The following is a 22,355-nucleotide window of genomic DNA, read 5'->3' as shown; positions in this document are numbered from 1 at the left end:
CCGGCCTTACATTTAGGTCTTTAATCCATTTTGAGTTTATTTTTGTGTATGGTGTTCGGGAGTGTTCTAATTTCATTCATTTACATGTAGCTGTCCAGTTTTCCCAGCACCAGCAGTGATGCATTTTGAAGAAAGGAATCCGACTGCCATCCCTTCCCAGACATTCCTATGTACTTTACCCCAACCTCACCTCAATTTTCAGTGCATGAAATATCTGGATTTTAGCACACTGTTCTTTATCTTTCCAAATTCGAAGTGACAAGAGCTTCAAAATTAAGACATTTTTTGTCTACAGAATTACAATGATTCAAAGAAAACTGCAGCTCTCACCAGATAGTGTGAAACTTAGGTCTCCACGGGGAAGGTGCCATCTGCTGGGCGGGTCTGGGAGCACAGAACTGCAGCTTCATCTCCCTCACCGATTCAACGGGGGTGATTCCTATTATTTCTTCCATCATGAGATATAGTTTCCCCTCAGTGTAATATTTCCTAAAATTAAAATGCATTGGAAAATCTACATTAAAATTTAACCAGAGTAGGTAATAACCTCCCCCCATCAGAGAAATACATAACTAAGTTTACTAAACTTAAATCAACTCAATACGACAAAGCTTGCAAAACTAGATCTGTTTGGGGAATGGCATGGAGAGTATTTATAAATAAATTGATTGAATGAATTATAAAACATCCATATAATGAATGCTTCACAGTTATTAAAGATATTTATGAAAATGTTTAATGAAAACAGAATTATTTATATCATTATAATATTAATGGGAAAATGAAGACAACATAACATATGTACCTTTTAAGCCCAAACTAAGGCACTACTGTTTCCTGGTTCACAGTGAACCAGCCCTGGGTTCCAATCCTACCTCTGCCTTTATTTCCTCTGTGACATTGGGCAAGTTAACTACTCGGAGCCTTTGTTTCCTCATCAAAAAATGCTGAAAATTACAAAATTCATAGCATTGTGAAAATTAACTGAAGGTAAAGCCCTTAGAATGATCTCTGGCACAGACCACACTCTCATGGGAAGTACTTATGAGTTTATAGGAAAAATAAAAGAATCCAGGCCAAAACGTAAAAGTTAACTTATGAGAAACAATTTTAATTCTTCAATAAGTATTTCCTAAGTTTTCCAGAGTGAAGATATTTTATTTCAAAAATCAGGGAAATGAAGTAAAAATCAAAAACGAGAGATATCTACTAATATTAGTGCTTACAGGTCAATGGGGCAATTACAAATAACAAGAAGCCAATAACTGCTATATGGTTCTAATGCAGGCTTCAAGAGTGGTAGGCTAGCTCTCAGAAAAGCAGCTGCTCACAGGCCAACCTTATACTAGTCCTACTTATATTAGAGCTGTCTGTAAGAAATGCAGTGGACTACATTTGAAACACTTGGGCAGCAGGGACCATCAAGATACAGAGGCATCACTTCTAGAATCTTATATACGGTTTTGAAAAAACACAAAATAATTAATACCAAAAAGTGATGGGTCCATATCTTCTTCAGCAGGAGACGATGCTCTTGATCTTTGCAAGTACTAAGAATTGCGCAAGCTTAGAATGTCCTCACAAATGGATACCAACAAGGAAAGTGGGAATAAATCTATTTCCCATGCTGGTAGTTACTATTTTCCTTTAGGATCTCATAAAAATAAATACTCCCTAATTACACAAAGATGAAAGGGAAAGTTATCATAAAGAAATTGTAAGAAAGGTATGAAGGAGCATTATAATGCTAAACCCCATACTATGGCAGTTAGGTAATGCAAAATGTACCAGTTTTAACAATACGTAACTGTTCACATATATTGTGGTTGTATAACTCCTAATAACGTGAAGGTCTATTAAACTTACACATGAAGAAGGAATATAATGCTGCAATTTCAGATACTTAAAACTAGTCTGATGAGGGAACTGGTTTCTTGCAATTAAGATTATGTCTTAATATTTCTGTCTTCTTAGTACCAGACAGTGGTTTATGTCTATGCAGCAGGTATGAATTTGCAACCTCCTATTTAGGTAACAGAAATAGTACACCTTGTTTTCTTTAATTAACTTAAATTTGACTCTAAGCACCCATCCCAATAGGCTGTAAAGAAATTCAACCTCAATCAGTACCAGCACTTCTGCTCCGAAGTCAAATACTGCAGCAAAGCTTGGGAGTTTTGTTCGGAATGGGGCATGGGGAGGGAGTAAGCACCAGTCTTCCGGAAAAAATGACAGCTGCCGAGATGCAGAAACCAGGCTCTCACGGTCATCACTACTTCTGTGTCGTTCTCGGGGCATGTGAACTTGTGCCCAGCATGGGAACCTGAATGCCAGAGGACGCTGTCCCCTTCAGGCCTCTCTCTGATATCCTGCTGTCACAATCCTTCAGGCTAGAAGGAAATGGCCTTAGGCTTCCAATATCTTTTGCATGATTTTACCCCCTCTTTTGGACACAGAATAAAATTCTATTTTTTAATCAGGAAAAGATAGAAGAACATAGATAATTGTTTCTACCCTTAATCAATCCTGACTATGCACTGCCTGGACGAGACATCAAAACTTCCTCATTGAAGGACAGAGACTTAGTATTTACTCTTTTATATTACTATAATCAAATTCTTAAATCTTCTCTATTCCACTCATCCCAACACCCACACCTCACTCGGGTCAGGCAGGGGTTAACTTGAGGGCACCACGGAAATCACATACACAGAAAAGCAAAGAGGAGCAGAACACTTATTTTCCTAAGTGTTGGACCATCTATCATGATCTCTCTCCTACTACCTCTGCCAGGACCAGTTAAGTAATTTGCAGGGCCAAGTGCAAAATGAATGCAGGGTCCCTTTTCCAAAAATTATTAAAAGTTTCAAGACAATGACAACAGAGCATGAAAACAAGCACAGGACCTTTCTAAGTCGGGGAGCTTTCTTGTGTGATTGCACAGGACACATGACCCTGAAGCTGGTCTTGACCACTGTTTATTTCAGCTCTTCATCATCTCCCTTGTTCTTCAACAACCTCCTGATGTTCTTTAGATTTGCTCCCTTGGGAATCATCCTGTACACGCCCTCCATATAAAATCCTAAAGCAGACATCTGGTTCTGTCACATCCCTGTTTAAATCCTTCAATAAATCCCTGAAAGGGGGATGTCCAAGTTATAAATGTGAACTGCAAGGTACTCCTCCATCTGGCCTCTAATTGACCGGTCATCTCCTATCTCTTTCCACTCCCTGCTTCACATGCAAAGTTCCACCTGAGAGTCAAAATTCAGAGCCATTTAGGTACCAGATTCCATTTTCAAAACACCTGAGAAAGACGGTAAAACAACATGGGATTATACCATATACAGGCCTTCATTTCATGTTGATAGCAGTCTGTCCTTTCAGAAGAAACAGCTTCCAAACATGTTCATTTGTCAGCAGAGGAAAGCTCAAGAACCAGAAAATCAAATGCTGTTTTAAATATGCTTGAGATTTACAGACACTATCAAAGTCATTATTTCTAATCCTGCTGTAGTACGAATTCGCAAAGAGATTTCACCATTCACGTACCTTTTATTTTTTGTTGATTCTTTGAGCAAATATTTATTACACAATTGCTATGTGCCAGGCTCTTTGCTAAGTACTGAGGCCAGAATGATGAACAAGAAAAAATAAGATGATATAACCCCTTTTTTCAAAGTCATAGTTTAAAGGAGATGAAGAAGACAACAAAGCAATTGCAATATAATCTACTGTGGCTATCATATATAGAGCCCTTACTATGAGTCAAGTATAGCATCAGGTATTTCATATATGCTATTGCTAATCCTCACAAAACTTGGGCATTCTTATTCCTATTTGACAAATGGGAGAACTAGGGTTCCAAGAGTATAAATAATTTGCCATAGTAGGTTGTAAGCTAGGACTTAAAACCAAATTTGATTCCAAAGCTCCCTTCTTTCCACTATGTTATGATGCTGTATCTCACATATATTGAGAGCAGTACTCTAAAAGCTGGTGTGTACAGAGAGAAGTGACCAGCAAACCCAAACCAGGTTATCTAATAAGCTAGACAGAAAAGGATAAGAAGTGACTGGCTTTGTGGACAAGTGTGCAGAGTGAAGAATGCACAATGAAGGAGGAACGCATTGCCAGGCTCCAAAGAATGTTGTATTCTAGGAACTGAAAGTAGTATGGAAGGAAAGGACCGTGTATGGAGTTAGGACACATGGAACAAAAAGTCAGGCAAAGGGCCCTATCATAAAGGATCAGCAGGCCACCTAAAGAGCTCAAGCTTTGTTCAGTAGGTGAGAGTGGGCATGGAGAAGGCTTAAGTGGGGAAATGACACCTCAGGTCTGAATTTTAGGAAAACATTCTGTTACCAATTTGGAGAACAGATCAAAGGAGCAGGAGACCACAGGCAGAAAGATCATTCAGCAGGCCACTGAACTCTAGGCAAAAATGGAGATGGCTTGAACAAAGTCCGTGGGAGGGAGAATAAAAAGAGGAAGCCCATTTTATGACACAGATAACAAGAAGAGAGAGTTGGTGATCAATTAAATCAGGACTTTGTGATAAGTGTGAAAAAGAAACCTAGGTAGACTTTAAGGGTTTCTAATTTAAATACTGGAGTGAACAGTTAACCCAACTGCTCATTCAGATCTACAACCCCAAGTAGTGGACGTCTGAAATTTATCTTCTGTCATAATCTTCCATTTAAGAAACCATTACTACCTTTATCTCTTTCTTCATCATTGAAGCAAACCTTCATTCCCTGTTTCCTGAATCCCTCAGCTTTGTTGTTGTGTCTCTTTTCAATGGAAGGGTCAGTGATTACTTAGGGACATGGCTGCCTTTCTTCTCAATTATTTTCTAAGAGACGGTTGCTATTCCAGGATAAAGTGTACCACAGCTCATGTATGGGGGAATCCTTACCCTGTTAGGGCTCTCTACAGTATACACAGCATTTTCAGGAAAAGTTTCCATCTGATCTCCTGTGAGATGGGGAGGAATTAAATTTCCTATTTTAAAATGTGGGAAAGGCAACTTTCAGAGAATCTGTGCCATTCCCATTCAAATAGGGAATAGAACTCAGGCCAATCTGGTTTTTTGAAAAGGTGTGCATTCATCACCATGTCTCCTCCCTCTAGCAGGCATGTCTGAAGTGTACTGACCAGCAACAAAGTAACAAACATGTGCAATGTAATTAAACATGAGAATTTATTTTAAAAAAGTATAAGGAACCAACAACTTTCAGGATCTGGGGAAGCTCAGGCTCAAGCCAGTTTCTACTAAATAAGGATTCATCTGGTCACTTGAATTTCCCCTGAGACATTATGCGTGATTGGATCCAGGCAGTTTGCACAATGCAGTGCATCAGCTAATTGCTCCTCTGCTTACTATAAGTACAATTGGCTACATTGGTTGGAAAACCAACCCAGGGAATAGGCTATTAAATTGGTATTGAAGCTTTGGCAGTGGACTGGCTGATGATACTGAATGAAAAGCTGAAACACAAAGCACAGCTTGTTTGGTTTGGTTTGGTTTTTTTAACAGTAATTTCTAGTGGCGGGGACAGATGTTTCTTGAAGTGGCAAGAGATTTGCAAAGCAGAACATTATAGCACTTACTGTAATTGCTTTATTAATATTGTATGTGTTTATGGCTTCTATCTTTTGGCTTGTGGCACCTTTTATTTCAAATGACTTTAGGTTTCCTGATGACTGGCAGTTAATCTTTACTTCAGAGATCCTTTGAGTCCCATATTCAGCTTTGTTCCTGCATAGTGAATTATTTCATACGAAGCCGCTTTTTCGTCTGCTTTTATTACACTTAGAAGCCCTCAGGGGGCACTGGAACATCATCAGAGACAGCAGTCCAATATCTGCAAAGGAACCTCTAGTTAGCAGAGAAATAAACACCCAGATACATGCCCATCCCTGCAAAAGAAATGACCTTTGATATCCCTAGCCAAGCCTCGGAAGTTAATGTCAGCTACCATATCAGAAGGACCGAAGAGATTTTAATCCAGGATCTTGAAAAGACTGGATCGGTTTGGGAGAGCCAAGTTTGTAACAGACATATCCTAAATAACATCTTTTTTGGTGCTTGGTTTACTTTGCTTTGAAAAGTAGAGACCGTATTTTCATTCTCTTCCAATGTGTTACTAAAAAAAAAGGGAAGAAGGAACTGACAAGGAAATTGACCAACAAATGCAAGTTAAATCTGGAGTTGATATTTTCGGAGAAGGTTGGTTGGTTTGCTCAGTGGCTACTGTATCTCCTTCCTTCCCTTCCCAGGCCTGTCAGAGGGGCTCCTAGTTAGTCCTTCATCTTCTCTCAGTAGGTTCTTGCTCCCAGGGCTTGCTCACTGAGCCTTCCTGAGTGAGGAAGGGAAAGGGGCATCGTTTGGGGGTGTTTTCATCTGTTTCATGGTTGACATAGCTATTGTTGTAATTTGCTTTAGGACTGCCCCTCATGGGTCTGTGGGTTAAGTTCAGGCCCCACTCAACCGAAGGCCATAAAGGGTGCATGGGAAAAAACAGCAGAGTCTACAGAAAGATTCTCATCACCAAGTCACTTCCGAGAACTGCTGGGACTTCCTTGTGACGCCAACCAGCACTGGAGGACAGAGCCGGGCGTGATGTACTCAGTGTTCTGCGCCACGTTGTGACAGATTCCTTTGTGCAAAGACTCGTTAACGGGAAGCCTCCAGATGCACTGATGAAAAAGAAGCATTTTTCTCTGATTCATGCCTCTAGGAGGAAACCTACTCAATACTTAATTTTAATCTAACATGTCACACTTTTTCCATGCCAACAACTAGCCTTCCAGTTATGCATAATTCACTGTAGTGGACAACACCGACAGCAGTGCTTCTGGACAGGATGCCGTTGAGAGGTGGTGTGTGGCAGCCAGCACTGTCGCCTGTCGCCTTCCCTGAGACATTCGGATTAAGGCATTTTTAACATCGATCAACACAACATAGATTGTTTATACAGAGACAGAAATTATTTGATGCAAAAAAGAAAAACACTAAAATGGAGTAAAAACATGTAAATTGGGCTTCCCTGGTGGCGCAGTGGTTGAGAATCCGCCTGCCAATGCAGGGGACACGGGTTCGAGCCCTGGTCTGGGAAGATCCCACATGCCGCGGAGCAACTAGGCCCGTGAGCCACAACTACTGAGCCTGCGCGTCTGGAGCCTGTGCCCCGCAACAGGAGAGGCCGCGATAGTGAGAGGCCCGGGCACCGTGATGAAGAGTGGCCCCCACTTGCCATGACTGGAGAGGGCCCTCGCACAGAAACGAAGACCCAACACAGCCAAAAATAAATAAATAATTTAAAAAAAAAACCATGTAAATTTTCGAATATACCCTGTGCAGGTAGCATAAATAAGTGCGGCTTATAGCTAATCACAGACAACCTTTCTGCGCTTCAGATTCTCCATCTGTGCCAATGGCCTTTCTTTAAATAATGTGTGTGAAACGGTTTTTAGAATAATCCAAGACAAAGAAACTGGACTGCAGATATACTTCCAGGATGCTCCATTATTGTTGCCTTTAGGTTGCAACTAGTAAGAAATTGAGGCAACCTTCTCATGGTCAAAAAACATCAAATGATAAGAATTACTGGAACCTACATTCAACCCTGACAAAGACATAGTCACAGCTGTTTTTATGTTCAATAATCAACATTCCTCTCCTCCAAATCTAATCTAATTCCTCTCCTTAAAAAAAGACTTAAATGCTACCTTGCTCATTCAAATAAAAATCAAGTGATATACAGCTATAGAAATGACATTTCTGTACTTAAGCTAATACCATCTTGCAGGTAAACAGAGATGATTTATAAAGGCCAGGTTACCATATAATATTATTAAAATACTGCCATTCCCTCAAGCTGTTCAACGGCACAACCAATCTGACGCATTAACATACTGCATAGTGAAAAGGCTGCACTTGCTACATTCTCCCCAGATTTTGTTTCATTTAAAATATTGTGTACAAAAAAGAGTCATATTCAAGACATTGCTTATCCACAACATCCCTGAAGTGCTTTGACAGCTATGAGACTTTTTTTTAGTAACTGAGCCATGTATACATGCATTTGTTCCCCCTTAATGCTTATTCTTTTTGTATCACTTACTAGCATTTAATTTCACTTTTCCTTATGGTTAGTTCTTAACGTTGTACATTTTTTTCTGTGTGGTAACCAACTTTCCAAATGGATACTGTTGACCGGAAGCTACCCTATCTTATCTGTATCTTACTTCTGATGCCTTCCTGGTCCACAGTTAAATTGTTTCCATTAAAAAAAGAACAAGAAAAAGAGGAAGAAGAAGAAGGAGGGAATGGAAAGGAGAGGAAGGAAGGAAGGAAGGAAGGGAGGGAGGGAGGGAGGGAGGGAGGGAGAGGCAGAAAGAACCTCATGGATAGTTTCCCTCCAATTTCTCATTTTCTTCAGTTCCAAGATGTGCAATTCTCAAGAATATTATTTTCCCTGGGCTGATCAGTATTCTCTTTCAATAAAACCATAGGACATAGCTGTTGGGCACAGAAACTAAATGTCATGAATTCAGTGCCCTGCTACTTGGCAGGAAACTCTGGCTGCATGCTTTTTATGTAATGTTTTTTTCACCTTCACTCCTTTGTTGTGCTTTTTTCAACAAAAATTAGACAGTAATAACTAGTACATTTACACACTGCAGTTAATGATTGTAATAGTATAAGGTAAGAGGATAAATACTTATTAACACAAAGAAAGTACAGTATAGCCCTACAATGAATAGAAAAAATTATTTCAGCAGTTAATGAAAACATGGATACATTTGACAGAATTACTTAGGAGAAGAAAATTGCTTGCATGCCTCCTGGGGTCAAATTAACTGGGTGTGTATGTGTTTAATCCTTTCAGGACTGTAAAGTATAATTGTTGTAAACTGCCACCCTCCTTGCCTCCTACCCAAGTCTGAGCAGGCACCCCAGTTCTATCTTACCTTTTGGTAGCTAATTTGAATTTCTCTTCCCAAGATGCACCACAATGTTTGCAGGAAAGGAGGCTAATAATGCCTTCCTGGGAAATCCTAGATTCTGTTCCTGGGGGTTAACTGTTGATCGAATAATGGACAATCAGAGCAGTAGCCATTTGGATGAAGAAGGAGGAAGGTGGGGAGCCATGGATAGAACAAGAGAAAAAAATAGGATACTTTCAAAAACATCCCATAGATTATCTAAATTCATTTTTCATTATTAATTAGCACTTTTATGTCTTTTAATACTGTACTCTATATTAACTTCCTGGCCCAGACTAATTAAATTAAATATATATTAATTAACAGGCTTTCCACGATCACCTTGTTCCTTGCTAATCTAGCCCTGGGCAAATAGCTTTCCCCAGCATATACGGAATATATACCCCCAAGGAGAATGCACTCATCACATATACAGAGCTAATCTATCAAACCTCAGATGAGTAAAATAATCTTAAAGACATTAGGAAGTCATTTAATAAGATTAGTAAATGAGCAGTTTAGGGCTAGGATCTGACACTTTCTGATTAGAAATGTCATGAAAGTGAAGAAATTCTCTTGAGACAATTAACTTATGAAGGAAATTCATCCTATAATTCTTGCAATTTGAGATGAATCACTTAACTACTCTGGCCCTCAGCTAAATCATATCATCTATAAAAGAGCAGTGTTGGGTAAGGTGGCTGCAACTCCAGAATTATTTGATTTGGTAACATTGAAAATTTGTGATTATTAGCAAAAAAGGAAAAAAAGACTTCAGAATATGAGGACATGAATATATCGTCTTAGAGTTCTTGATAAACTTTAGCAACATAGATTTCAGTTAAGTTGTGTGCAGAAATATGTGGGATTTTACTGCCAGAGAATCTATAAACATCCCTAAGAAAGGATGGGAGACACTAAAAATTTCAAGCAATCACAGAGCAGAAGAAAAGGAAAACAATTTAAGGAACTGTATCTCTTGGAAGCAGACGTGAAAAGGTAATTTGGGGACAAAACGTTTATTGGGGGAGAAGGGGTGATGATGTCCATGAAAGACAAGGGAGCAAGAAGCATGTTTGGGTAAAGAAAGACATTAGGTGATAGCGCAGATCTGAACCTTGTGAAAGGAAAGCAGGGAGGGGGAAGGATTGGGCAGAGGAGCTGTAGGCAAACTCTCCACCAGCCCAACAGTAACTGCAGATAGAAGATTGCTGTGTCCTGCCAAAATGGCTAGGTCCTAGAATCCCCCTGCCACTGCCATGCTCAGACATTGGCTGAGGACTTCCCAGAAAGTTTGTGGCCTTGGCCCAAAGCTGAGGTGGTGATTGTCTCACTGTGGATTTAATTTGCATATCCTGGATGATTAGTGATATGAACACCTTTTTATGTATCTGTTGGCCATCTACATATCTTCTTTGGAGAAGGATGGCTATTATCAAAAAACCCAAAAGATAACAAGCGTTGGCGAGGATGTGGAGAAAAGAGAAGAGTAGTACTCTGTTGGTGGGAATAGAAACTGGTATAGCCACTATGGAAAACAGTATGCAGGTTCCTCAAAAAATTAAAAATAGAATTACTTCTGGGTATATATCCAAGGGACTTGAAATCAGGATCTTGAAGAGATACACCCATGTTTATTGTAGCATTATTCATGATAGCCATGGAAACAACCTAAATGTCCATCAACGGACAGTGTAAACTATCTTTCAATTTAATACCATTTTAGTCCTCCATTTTGTGCTAACTATTGCATCTTGTAATATATTGTACTATGTGCGAGGTGCCAATGCATCTTTTCTAGTATCGTATAAAGCACATGTCAGTGCCAATGAATTAATTCAATTCAAATTTTTTCTATGAATCAATGCAACATTGTAATGCATTTATTTGAATATCTTAAGAAAACACCACAGGTTATCATGATATCTATGTAAGTTTAATTGATAATTAAATTGAAATGAATGATTTTACAGTGAAAATATTAACTTATTTCTCCAGTTCAGCAACATAAATATGAAAAATTTTTATTATTTAAAATAAAGACATAGAGTGGAAATGGTAAACTTAGTATCTTAACTGGAGCAATAAAGAAAAAAGAAGGGGCTTCCCTGGTGGTGCAGTGGTTAAGAATCCTCCTGCCAATGCAGGAGACATGGGTTCGAGCCCTGGTCCGGGAAGATCCCACATGCCGCAGAGCAACTAAGCCCGTGTGCCACAACTACTGAAGCCCACGCGCCTAGAGCCCGTGCTTCGCAACAAGAGAAGCCACTGGAATAAGAAGCTTGTGCACCACAACGAAGAGTAGCCCCCGCTCACTGCAACTACAGAAAGCCCGCGCGCAGCAAAGACCACCCAACGCAGCCAAAAATAAAATAAATTAATTAATAAAAAAAGAAACAGGAAGATGGTTTGTCGTAAATATCACATTAAATAGAAAGTGAAATTTGCTGGGGCCAAGAAAATAGCTGTTTGTTGCATAAAACTGAAAAAATAAGATACATGACTCTATGCATTTGTTTAAACCTATACAGAGTTGATGTTTTTGTGAGGGTGCTTTTAGATAAGATTAACATTTAAATGAGCGCACTTGCATAAAGCATAGTATTGCCTTTCACAATGCAGGTGGCCCTCTTCAATCAGTTAAAAGCCTGAATAGAACAAAAGACTGACCTCCCCTGAGCAAGAAAGAACTTTCCAGCAGATGGCCTTCAGACTTGAACCACAACATCTGCTCTTACCTGGGTCTCCAGCCTGCCAGGCCATCCCGAGGATCTTGGACTTGCCAGCCTCCATAATCATGTGAGCCAATTCCTTAAATAAATCTGTCTATGCACACCCTACTGGCTCTGTTTCTCTGGATAACCCTGACTAGTGTACACTGCAGCCCACACCACCACTGAGTAGGCGGGCCCCATTGCCCAGCTCTGTCATACTTTTATTCCCATGGCTGGCCCGGGAATTTCCCTCCTTTGGACTTCCCTTTTGATGGCCCTGTTTCTGAGAAGGGAGTCACTCTAATAACTGACATCCTCAGAGATTGTCAACCTGGGTCCCCACAGAAAGAGCGTTTAAGGTCAACCCTTGGAAAGCACAGTGTTGAAGGGGCAGAAACGCACCTGTGAGTGTTCCACCTTCCTGTTAATGCTCCTCTTCCTGGCCCTGCTGATGCTAAAAGACAAAAAAGAATGAGTCGGGGACTTCATTCTCATTCCCCTTTCTCTAGACAACATGTAGATATTCATTATTCACGAATACTATGCTTTAGTATTCTGTATTGAATTCGTTACGATCAGTTTTCCATTTCTGTTATTCATTTCTTGAAGTGGATAAAGTAATTTTTCATTGTTTCTTGCCTAAAAAACTCAAATAACAAAGATTTCCTGCTCGAGGTCTTCAGTTGACATTCCCACCAGCAGTCCTTGGCTGAAGAAGGGCAGAGATCCTCAGACCTTCAGAAACATCTATGCTCCATTCAATGGGATTCTGTTCCCTGTGCATCCGTGGGATGGTGTCTGCTCAGAGGCTCAGCACCGCTCTCCAGGTCAGCCCTCACACAGGGAGAGGATTATCCCAGAGACAGCTGAGATAGAAGGCAGCTGAAGAACAATGTTGAGAAACGTTTCTTCTCGGGTGTCCTGAAAGACCTTAAAAAGCCAAATTATCACCCCTGATTAATGGTATTTGGGATTTACCCTGGAAACCTCTACCACACCCAGGAAGATGGTCTGTGAATTTCACATGGAAGTCTCAGTCTCCACTCTGACCTCTGTCCCACTCAACTTTTTCCCCTAGAAGGATGGTATCCTATTACTTTCTGAGAGTTTTCAAGTGTCTTTCTGCTCCTGGGAGCTCTTCCAAATTAAAGGAGACTAGAGAAACATGATAAGTAAAGGATCAGAAATATGTGATCCTTAATTGTATCCTGTACTGGAGGGAAAACATGCTGTAAAGGACATTGCTGGGTGGGTGAACTGACAAAACTGAAAGAGAGATGGTAGATAAGACAGAGGTCCCGTGTTGATGTTAAATTAGTTAAGCTGTGCTGTGGATTTATAAGGGAATAGCCTTTTTCTTAGGAGATACACATGAAGTATTTAAAAGCAAAGGGCCATGATGTATGCAACTCAATTTCAAAAGTATGGGACAAAAAATAATGTTTACACAGAAAGAGAGCAAACAGGACAAATTATAAACAATAAGTGGATCTGGGTAAAGGCTATTGGGCAGTCTTTTTCTGTAAGACTTGCAAATTTTCTGTAAGTTTCAAACTGCAAATCTTCTGTAAGTTTCAAACTGCAAATCTTCTGTAAGTTTCAAACTGTTTCGTAATAAACAGTTTTAAGAAATGGTCCATCGATCAGTCCTGCTGAGCTTTTAACTCCTTTTGAGATACACACATTGATGCCCATAGCTGTCACCATCACATCCAACTCCTCAGAGTGAGATATCCCAACTTTAAAAATTTTTTTATATCTTTATTGGAGTATAATTGCTTTACAATGCTGTGTTAGTTTCTGTTGTACAACAAAGTAAATCAGCTATAAGTATACATATATCCCCATATCCCCTCCCTCTTGCGTCTCCCCCCCACCCTCCCTGTCCCACCCCTCTAGGTGGTCACAAAGCACTGAGCTGATCTCCCTGTGCTATGCGGCTGCTTCCCACTAGCCATCCATTTTACAAGAAATCCCAACTTTTAAACAGTTTCATTAGGTTCTGTCTCAGACAAAAACACTAGGATCTTCTTATTACAACTGTGGTTCTAAACATTTTCAACATGGATTTTAAAAATTATTGGAAAATGCAAATGAAATAAAAACACATACATGTAAAAATATAAATGAAAAGAATCACATTAATATGACTTCAAACCTTTGCCCTGTAACATGCCAACAGAGTGATGTGGGAAATGTCATTTTACTTCTTTCTTTTTCTGTTTCTTTATCTGGAAGGTAGAGATAAAAATCCTCGGTCACATGAGAAATAGTAGTTATGATTAAGAATACTAATAAAACCAATAGGAGCTTTTCCGCACCTGAAATGTCTTTATTCAGAAGACCCCAATTTTTCTGAGTGTACCTGGCACAGCTCCTAGTCCAATAATCCACAGGACACAGTCCTACAAGCCTATATAGCTTGATTCTCCTCAACAAGATGAAGTGCTCCGTTCTTCTTATTTCTGCATGTTAATATCACTGCCCCATAATGCTGTTCTGCTGAGGACCAACTCAAGGCAGATGTTGCCCCACTTCAGTCTTTTATGGGATCCTCCTGAGAGTTCTTTCGCCTCAGGGTTTTTTCTCTTCCATTGAAACCCACTCACAGTGTTGGGTTAACAGATTTCACTTGAACTCTATTTCTCTTCAAAGCGTTTCTACATTGGGATAAAGCTGCCCTACGTTTGCTTTACCGTGCCTCATTGCTGATTTGTGGTTCTTCTCCCTTCATATTTACAGTTGTCATTTTCTACTAACAGAAACATTTTGTTCCCAGCCTCCTACAGAGGAGACACAAATATTCAGGTATAGGTATCCACTCCTCTGCACTCTGTGCATTACTATAAATATCTAGAAAGAAATCGATAGTTGCACGGAGAGTTCAAACCGTATTTGAAAATTGCAGACTGCCAAACCTGGGGATGAACCTGTGCTTCACCAGATTCTTGAAATTCCCAATTTGAAAGCTTAAACCAATGAAACATAAGGCTTTATCATGTATCTCAATGCTAATTACTGAATGATTTTTCTTAAAAAGGAAAGAATACAAAGGTTTTAGCACGTAGCGTACGTTGTTCCAAATACATACCAATATCAACATGTTTTTAGAGAAGTTTCTTTTAAAGTAATTTTTTTTTGGCTCAAACCCAATTTTTTCCAGGTGCTACTTTTAGGAAATCCTACATAGACTTAGCATTTTAGGGTTTCATATAATAAAATCACATTTGAGAAACATGAAAAACTTTCCAAGTCATAACATAACTGAAAGTAATATGATAACCAATATTTCTGCTTTCTGCCCACCTTCTCCCAAAGAGTAAGTAATCACCTTTATTGCAGGGAGTCAGACAAGAGATTTCTAGAATAAAACATAAGGATTATAAAAATGTACATTAGACTTAGAAAAGAATCTAAGGGGTAAATAAATTAGTTTATTTAATATAGTAAGAAACTAGGCCCGCAGAAGGTTTGTCCCAGGATTCCTCGGCTAGAGACGGCACATCCAGGTCTACCTTGGTCTCCTTGCTCCTGGCCTGGTCCTGTTTCATGGCCCTGCACGTCCCACCCATTCTACAGCCCTGTCACCAACATCTCTCCCCTTCATCAAGGACTTCTCAGGGCTTTCTAGACAGGCTGCTTCAGAACAAACATCTTTAAAAGTCATTATTTCCACTCCAGTTGTTTTCCTTCTGTGATACTAAGACTCTCTTCAATTCTAATGGAAATATCCCATTCTTGTTCCCTGAAATGCAATTTGATAGCATTCGCATCTAGGAGTCCTTATTTCTGTTCTTTTACCTCTATTTATCCAACTTTATTGAACTACTGAATGAGAGGGACTATGATAGATGCGGAGGATATAAAGTCAAGTAAGACAAAGCTCGTGCCAGAAAGAACTGTGTTCCTTGAGTTATTTCTACTGTCATTACTGACGCTACCTACCAATTGGCAATTCTCTTGGTTCTTCCTGCTTTTTTCTATTTGACATGAACACTGGGTGGCATTTGTTTACATGAGTACTAATACTGTCTGCCCATCTATCCATCAGTTCATTCTGCCGTCTATCCATCCATCTATTTATCCCATCAGCTGAAGATACCATTCTGTTGCCTAGGGCACCCATTTGCCTGATTTATTAGTTGGCCTAGCATAGGCATGTTGAATTATATCACCTACTTCTCATAATGAATGGTCTTTTGTCCACGGGGGAAATAGTTTGGAGTTACGTAAGATGAAAACCTGGAATACAGTGGTTTTTTACTCTTGTCCCCTCAGGATGATCATTTTGTTAAGGTGCTTCTTCTGTCATTTTTTAAAACTATGAAATGACATTTAAAAATAGTACCATATAATCAAATCTTCTCAAAATACCAGAAAAGAAGCAGTAAACCTCTAGAAACTTGAGTCTTCATGTTCTTAATGGTTAGTCTTTTAATTAACAGCTTAGAGATCCCATCTGCTGTCAAAATAATTGGGCCATCTTTTCACTTATTTTTTATATGACCTCAAAAGACTCCCAGTTGTTTTTTTTTCCTTCTTGGAGATTAACTTTACTTCCCCACATTACCTTCCTCATAAAGTGTTTCAATACACATTCTAACTCAAGGGAAAACTGAAAGGAAAAAAAAAAAGTGTTTTCTTTGTTAAAATACAAGAGCCTTCTTGACAGGGAAGGGCTCTGAAATAAAGAGAGCAGCCTTGTTAAAACTTTGAGTTGTGCCTGAACACATCCTAAAATGTTTAAATTGTCTGTTCCGGTAATAAATTATAAGCTTGGTAGTTTAAAGCCAACTCCCATTGACCAATAAAATGGAAAATACTGGAGTAGGCCAGATACTAGTTTTTGGTGAACAGCTTCTGCATGAATTGCAATGAGAAATGTTCAGTACAAGTGACAGTAAACAAAAATTAGATTTAAAAAATGCCTGGAGGATATGTGATTCACGAGAATTATGGGATTTGTTTTTGCTTCCAGATGAAGACTATTAATAAATTATAAGCACATCAAATGTAACTGCTGATACAATAATAAACATTGATACAAAACAAAGCTCAGAATACCTTCTTTTGCAGCCTGGATCTTGTAGTCCAGTCTGGCAGCTCTATGTTACTCAGACTTTCCCAAGGGAAACCTTTCTTTTTTTTTTTCTTTTTTTAGATTAAACAGCAGTAACAGAAAGCACTGTGTGTATCTAATAAGGCATTGCAGTTCACGAGAGTAATGGATTCTTAGGTAGACAAGATTTTGTATAACACTAAGTCCCCAAAGATCAAATGATCGGTACCCCTACCGATTTTCGATTGTTACCGAAAGAAGCCATCACATCATAACAGAAATAAAAGGTGAGCTTAGATGCTTGCATTCTTGGTGTTTCATGTAAACCACAAAATTTAAGAATCTACTTCCACTTTCCTGCACAAAATAGTAATATCTGATCTTTGATTTTTCAACTGATTATTTACATTCCTGCTTTTCTTCCCTACTCAAAGTACTTCCATTTTGAAACCTTCACGACAAAGCTATTTTTGTGTTTGACTGTCTTTGACTTTCACTATACACTAAAATCTGGAAAGGACCCCCAGTCTGGAAACTGGAAAGCCTGTACTCTGGTTCAGTATCTACCTTGCGTTAGCTGTGAGACCATGGGGAATTCATTTACCATCTCTGTACCTCTATGTTTTCACTTATGACATGAGAAAATTGGCTTGGATGGCCTGTACAATCCCTCCTAAATGTAAATTATGACTTCGGAAGATCTAGCTTTATGTCTCCAAGAAAGCTGACAAGTTTGAGTCCATCTTATCTTTGACTTTTTTTAAGCTTAAATTAGCTTTGGTGTGACTTCCCAGATAAAACTAGAAATGAAGTGAAACGTGCTCCAGCTAACTGGACTAGGTCTTCATCCCATCTTCCTATTGAGCCTGGTACAAAAGAGCAGCTTTGCAAACTCCAGTTACTCTACCCTCCATCCATCCTGAATTACACCAGGCCATTTTCTTTAACACAGTTTCCCTTTTATCATTCTTCTACATCCAATCTTTCCATACTTCCTGTTGGCTATCGCTTCAAATCTAAGTATTCCCATCTGACTGAGGGACCCTCACTATCACCATCTCCTACCACCTCCCCTCACATACCTTTTTTCACAAGTTCCCACTGCTGTAAGCAGCTAGTCACTTCTCCCCGCAGCCACTTAAGACTTTTCCAAACACTATGCCTTCACTCCTGTCATTATCCACTTTCTCTCTTCTTCATCCATCTAGTTCACATTCCAACAGAATTTATGGCAAAGACGGAAATGTTCTGTGCTGTCCAATATGGTAACCATCAGGCACAAATGATTACTGAGCACGTGAAGTGGGACAAGGCAACTGAGAACCTTTTATTTCATTTTAATTAATTAATTGAAGTTCTAATGGCCACATGTGGCTAGTGGCTAACATATTGGCCAGTACAGCTCTAGATTATACCATCATTTGACATCTAGCTCAAATTCCACTTCTTGCAGGATAAGTTTCATTAAAATTACCTCCAAAACTTTAAAAAACCAGAGAGCTGTCTAAGCCCCATCCACAGATCCTCTAATCTAATTGATCTGGGGTGGGACCTGGCCATGAATATTTTTTGAAGGCTCCCAGACTATTCCAGGGGGCAGCCAGGGCTGACCACCACTGCCCCGTGAAACCCACTCAGGCTTCTCATGTCTCAGTAGTTGCTGGTTGTCTCTGAAACTCTGCAAAATAGTCTGAATCATTCAAGTTCGCATTTCTTTTTGCCGCTACCTTCAGTTTTCTTTACCTGATTGGAAGCATCTTTTTCTTGTTTTGTCCACTGAGGCTACTGCCACTCATGGCAGGTTCTGGAAACATTTTTGATTATGGAACAGTTTTCACTTATTACACATAGCCTTGAAATGCAAAATATTTATAGCTTTTGATTTTATAAACCTAAATGAGGGTTTCTATCCTGCCTTTAAATCATTACCATGAATTGTAGTGAGTCTATTAATGAGACTTCTGTGCTAGACTGTAAGCTCCATGAGAGCAGGGGCCACTGCCCTTCACCAATGTACTCCTGCTACCTAGAACCTAATCTAACACATAGAGGTATTGAATAAATCATTGCTGAATGAATCATTTAATGAAATAAGTACTTGAATAAATACATTTAAAGTCACACCAGTGTACTGTATTCTTCATGGAAAGTGAGCATACAGTCATCTGTACCTTGAGGTGGTGTGTGTGTGTGTGTGTACATGTGTACATGGGCAAGTGTATGCACATGCATGGGTGTATGTGCACGCATGTGCGCCTATATATACATATATATACACACACACATATATGTTGTGTGTGTGTGTGTTTCATATGCCCAATCACTGTGAGCATCCTTAAGAGGATCCAAAAGTTGCTGAGTATTCCAAAGGATCCTTCAGCACCTCTTAGTTCTGCACAGCTGGTAGCTCTGCTCTCCATAGTTATCGTCCTGGGAAATATGGTTATTAATACTGAGTGAACAGATGGTGCAGGGTGTGTTACTTAAGACAGTTTTGCCAGGAGGTAAATTTATGCTTTATAAATGTACTTCAAAACTATGCTGTTTGATTTAATCACTTAATGCAAAGACAGCTGCATACTATATTTGCCTTAACTGCAGTTCTATGGGTTATCTGCCAATCTGTTAATTATAGTATTTTGAAAGGCTTCAGGAAAAAAAAAAAAAAAAACAGTAATTATACAGATTGGGATGGGGGGAGGAATATTTTTGAAGCCTAAATTCAGACATTCATTCCCAGCGAACACAAACTTATTGAAGATTTAGAAAACCTGCTAAGAAAGTGGGAGTAGATGTGATGGCTTTCCTTTGAAAGGGACTTACGTGTGTGTTCTCAGTCTGCATTAGTTACTGTGGGTAACTGCCAGGGAGATGGGAATGGAGTGATGTTCAGCTGCACAGAGCTCCAGCGCCATCGCCAAGGTCTTTGAGCAACTACTCAATTCCTTGAAATTAAAAAGAGGAAGAGGAAGATGAGGATTAAGAGAAGGGAGAGGAAGAAGGGGAAGGGGAAGAAAAGAGGAAGGAGTGGTAGAAGTGACAGGAGGGGGAGGAAGAAAGGGAGAAGGGGGAGGGGGAGGAGGGGGAGGAGGAGGGGGAGGGGGAGGGGGAGGGGGAGGGGGATGGAGAGGAGGTTCAACTTTAATTGTAAACATGATTCTGCCCTTGATGTTCCCATACTTTCCCATAATCTGCTTGCTCCCTGAGCTCTCTGGGCTTTTCTCTGCTAAACTGTTGCAGCAATGATTAAGCAGATTTAATTAATACTGTATCAGCAAAGAGGAATATTTTAAGCTCAGCCTGACAACTTCCTTTTCTTGCCAAGGACTAGATGGCACATATTTGTAGTAGAAGTCTGGCCCATTTCTCCCATCCTCTGGGAATTCATGCTCAATGCATTTCATTGCCATTTTAAGAACAAGATTTCTTCTCTATGGGCAACTGTACCAGGAGGAAAGGACTGAACGGGACCCAGCCTGTAAATCAAAGAATTGGGGAAAGAGTGTTACAGATTATCTGGTCCAACTCTCTCTTTTCACAGATGAAGAAACTGGGGACCAAATTCTTAACTGATTCACTTTCCCAAATTAGTTAAAGAATAATGGGGCTTTGACCAGGAACACTCTTCTATCAGTTTAGGCCCTTTTCACATGCATCACACTGTGTATAAGGCTGTAAAGTAACAAGAAGTAAAACAGAAAGAGCAGAGAATTAATTTTCCTTTGCTATTCCAATACATGACTGGCTGGAGCTGCCTTTGGGCAAGAGGAGAAGGCAGCAATAATAACAGTCATCCTAACGGACTGCCTAGAGCCTCCACGTTCCACAGCTTCCAGCGTCATCCACACTGAGAATGCCGCCCTGTGGAATCGTGCATCACAGCCTGAATGCCACCTCCTCTGTGCTAGGTACCTTCCGAACTTCATCTCAGTTAAAACTACCAACAACCAACGATGCAGACATCGTCTCTTACACTTCACAGACAGGGCTCTCAGAGCTTGAGAAACTTGTTTAAAGTCACACAACTGATTTCTAGTAGAGTCTCATATTCAGACTTGGACTTACTGGATCAAAAGACACGTGTCTTCCCAAGAAAATATGTTTGTTTCTTGGCAACCCCCTTCCAAAATGGACTAAAAATACTTCCTTCAATTCTCTGAGGCTTTTCACTGTGTCTGTTCTCGCCAGTCTAGCGCCATCTTGTGGCGTGCTACTCCTAGGCTACTCTCTGCACTGCAATTTATCTGACCATCATCTCGTCTTCACGGCCAGGCTCTATGCAACGTTCAACAAGCCTCAAGTGATGAACTGATACGTGCTTAGACAAGGTCATCAAAGCAGCCATCGATAACTCATCTCCTTTTTTGCAGGCAGTGTACATTTCCATACAGTCTTGGTTAAGCTGATACACCGGTGCCCACCTGACCTAGTGGAGTAGAATTACTTTAACTTCTTGTGTTAGGCAGAAGGAGAGGATAATGCCAAGGTTGGCAGGTGAAGAGGTATTAGAGGGGGCAGGCCTGGCTTTTGATACGTCTCAAATCATATTTAACTGATTATCGTACCTAATCTATGACGGAGCTAGAAGGTACTTCTATCTTCGGTCATCTCTAGTATTTCCATTTCCTTGAGGCTATTTAGATCAAAATTATCAACATGGCCATCTCTCTGGGCCCTCATATCTCTGCTTTCAACTCTTTATATATTAAAAAAAAGTGTTTTATTAAATTTTTTTAAATGTATGCCTATAATCACAATTTTCATGTTTTAGGGCAACATCATTATCAATATCCTCTGACCACTGTTTTCTCTGTTTCTTTGACTTTTTGTAGTATCTCCAATTTAAAAAAAAAAATTAGATGTCTTTGAATGAAGCAAGTTTATCCTCTACCAATTAATTAAAGGAAGTTCATGCATAAGAGACCAGCACTCCAAAATAGGAGAAATTCTTTCTGGTTTATATTGAAGTGCTTTATGTAACAGGGTTGAGAGAGAGAGAGAGAGAGAGAGAGAGAGAGAGAGAGAGAGAGTGTGTGTGTGTGTGTGTGTGTGCACGCACGCACGAGCATAAGTGTGCTTCTTTATAGTATAAAATTGCTTTCAGGAAAGTTGTGCAACTAGTCCAATTACCCATTTCCGTTCTTCCAAAGAAGGCATTGCTCCTAGGAAGTATGTTGACTCTGGGGAATTCCAGCTGTTTAGAGATTCACAGCCCCACATACAAAATCTAAGTGCCTCCTGGCATCCTTGTTTAAGCAGCACAACATTTCGCAATCCTTTTCTTGGATACTGTGATTTAGAGTTTAAAAAAAATCTCCTACTGTTATCAAAAATAAGATCTGTGTCTGTGTCTCCCATTATCCTTGTTGCTTTGGAATGATTTCGGAAACAAGGGAGCAAAATCAACTTTATTCAATCATCTAACAAATGGAAGCCCTCTCTTTATAGATCATTTGTGTTTTTCTTATTTATATTTCATTTTATTTTTTAAAATCTAGTTAAGTGTTATTTTTAAAATGGAGAAAAAACACCACACCCACTCAAATATAGTCATTTGATCTTTGTCACAAAAAAAGGTAAATAAATAG

The 22,355-nt window shown here is 39.6% G+C and overlaps 1 long non-coding RNA gene across 1 annotated transcript; it reads right to left on the bottom strand.

Annotated features, from left to right (window-relative positions):
* Positions 1–345: 345 nt before the first annotated feature.
* On the bottom strand, positions 346–9,073 carry LOC118897091. Its single transcript, XR_005020339.1, has 3 exons — positions 8,980–9,073; positions 5,614–5,867; positions 346–489 (listed from the first exon to the last, which is right to left on the bottom strand). It is a non-coding gene; the product is annotated as an uncharacterized LOC118897091 (long non-coding RNA).
* Positions 9,074–22,355: the final 13,282 nt, after the last annotated feature.

This window comes from Balaenoptera musculus, chromosome 6, assembly GCF_009873245.2.
Source record: "Balaenoptera musculus isolate JJ_BM4_2016_0621 chromosome 6, mBalMus1.pri.v3, whole genome shotgun sequence".
Taxonomy (NCBI): domain Eukaryota; kingdom Metazoa; phylum Chordata; class Mammalia; order Artiodactyla; family Balaenopteridae; genus Balaenoptera; species Balaenoptera musculus.
The sequence above is the reverse complement of the archived record's forward strand: the minus strand, read 5'-3'. Positions and strand labels throughout refer to the sequence as shown.